We start from the raw sequence: 1,965 nt of genomic DNA on the forward strand, positions 1-1,965 counted from the left end.
TTGTCCCCTTATCTGCTTCCCCTGTTCGTATCCCAGCATGTCACTTACTAGCTGAGTGACTTTGGGCATGTCACTCTTGAGGCCTCAGTTTCCCTACCTATAAAATGAGGACTTGTGGACCTACTTAATAAAATCGTTTGTGAGAATTAAATGAGGTATCATACGTAAAGTGCCTGGCATGGTACCTGACACGTCATAGGCACTCAATAAACATTAGCTCTTAATATTACGATCGTTATTACCAGTTATAAGACGAAGTGATTTGAAATTTTTACCTCATTTGATCCACCTATCCAAGACTAACTGGTAGTTACTATTATTATCCCCATTTTACAGATGAGGAAACTGAGGAGCAGAGAGAGGGGTCACATAGAATAAATGGCAGCTCCCTTATTGTTGTCCTTGAATTGGGAGAAATTATTCGAAGATCTCTGCCCCAGCCCTTCCCCTCCATCAGGCCTCGGTGGGGCGGGCACATGGCCATCTTCTCCAACCCTGCAGATGTCAACGAGTGCTTGACCCTGGGCCTGTGCAAGGACTCGGAGTGCGTGAACACTCGGGGCAGCTACCTGTGCACCTGCAGGCCTGGCCTCATGCTGGACCCGTCAAGGAGCCGCTGTGTGTGTGAGTGCTGGCGGGGACCGGGGATGGTGGACCCTGGGAGGCAAGATGGGACCCTCAGGGTCCACGGGCCAGGCCCAGAACAGAAACTTCCCCCAGGCCCTATCCCAGGGCCCAGTGTCCATGACTCAACCTGGAACTGGGCCCAATGCACAAAACAGATCTGTTCCCTGCTACTGGGATGGAGGCAGTTACTACTTCACTTCTGGCTTTAGGCATTTCTTTGGGGGCTTTGCAATTTGAGGTTTTCTACTATTTCTTTTTTTTTTTCCCCTCTCTCTAATCATTTCTGTTCCACCTGTTGCTTCGTTTACTTTGGGGGGATGTGTGGTGCCTCAGCAATAATGTCCAGCCGAGCAGTGGCTGCCTCTTCCAGTGCCTGAGCTTAGGAGCCCGGTCACTTAGCTGCAGACCTTTCTGAGGGGACCTGTCTTGAGCATGAATGGCACTGCTGCCCGGCCCCAAGGCCTTTCCATAATCCTGGGGTCCCTTGTAGTTTTGAATGTGTCTCTGCGTCCATGAACACATATGTGTCATGAGTCATACCAGCCTCGTGTCCGCGTGTGCGTGCATGCATGCCCGGACAGCTGTTTCCAGTGACCTCTGTGGTTTCCAGCTGGCAGAGGCCCAGGCTGGCAGCCCCCAGGCCCCCGCCCCATGTCAGAGCTGACGCCAGGGCCCAGACGGGGCTTTCCTAGGACAGGGAGGCCTGACCAGAGCTGAATAAAACCAGTCCTGACTGGCCTCGGCAAAATGACAGCCTGGGTTGGGTGGGCCACCCCACCCCAAGCCCTGGCTCTGCTCCCTATAGCTGGCTGGCGAAGCCCTCAGTATGCAAACTGTCTGAGGAGACCGTGGGATGAACTCGACTCCAGCACCACCCACAGGGAGCACCCCTTGTGAAGGGAGGCCTCCGCCCAGTGAGTGTCTCCAGGGAGAGGAGACAGTAAGAGACTTGAGAGGGGACACCCAGAGAATGAGGGGACCCAGAGTAAGGAGAACTTGTCAGCCTACTCTCGGGAAAACCTCGTGGTGACAGAGACATGTAATCAAGGCCTTGAGGAGCATACAGCCCTTTCTTCTCCCCATCATCCTCCCCCCACTTAAGATTCCTTTATCAGGCAGGTGTGTTTAATGTCTGAGGTGACATCTTTATTAGTGCCAGAAAGAGACCCAGAATACAGGGAAGCAAAGATGGCCCTTGGGTGGTCTTTATTTTCTCTCCCTTCCTAATGTTACCCACTCCAGCCTCTTCTGACGCTTCATCTCCCTGGAGGTGAGAGGGCAGACACGAAGTTCCTCTCCCTTCATTTCTGAGCTTTGCCCTCCTCCTGTCACCTGACC

The 1,965-nt window shown here is 53.1% G+C and overlaps 1 protein-coding gene across 7 annotated transcripts in view; it reads left to right on the forward strand.

The window, feature by feature from the left end:
• Window positions 1–1,965, forward strand: part of LTBP2 (latent transforming growth factor beta binding protein 2) — a 99,686-nt gene that overhangs the window by 64,203 nt on the left and 33,518 nt on the right. The gene's annotated exons all lie outside the window — the stretch shown is intronic.

The sequence above is a fragment of the Pteropus vampyrus genome, unplaced genomic scaffold (genome assembly GCF_000151845.1).
Source record: "Pteropus vampyrus isolate Shadow unplaced genomic scaffold, Pvam_2.0 Scaffold177, whole genome shotgun sequence".
In the NCBI taxonomy this organism is placed as follows: Eukaryota; Metazoa; Chordata; class Mammalia; order Chiroptera; family Pteropodidae; genus Pteropus; species Pteropus vampyrus.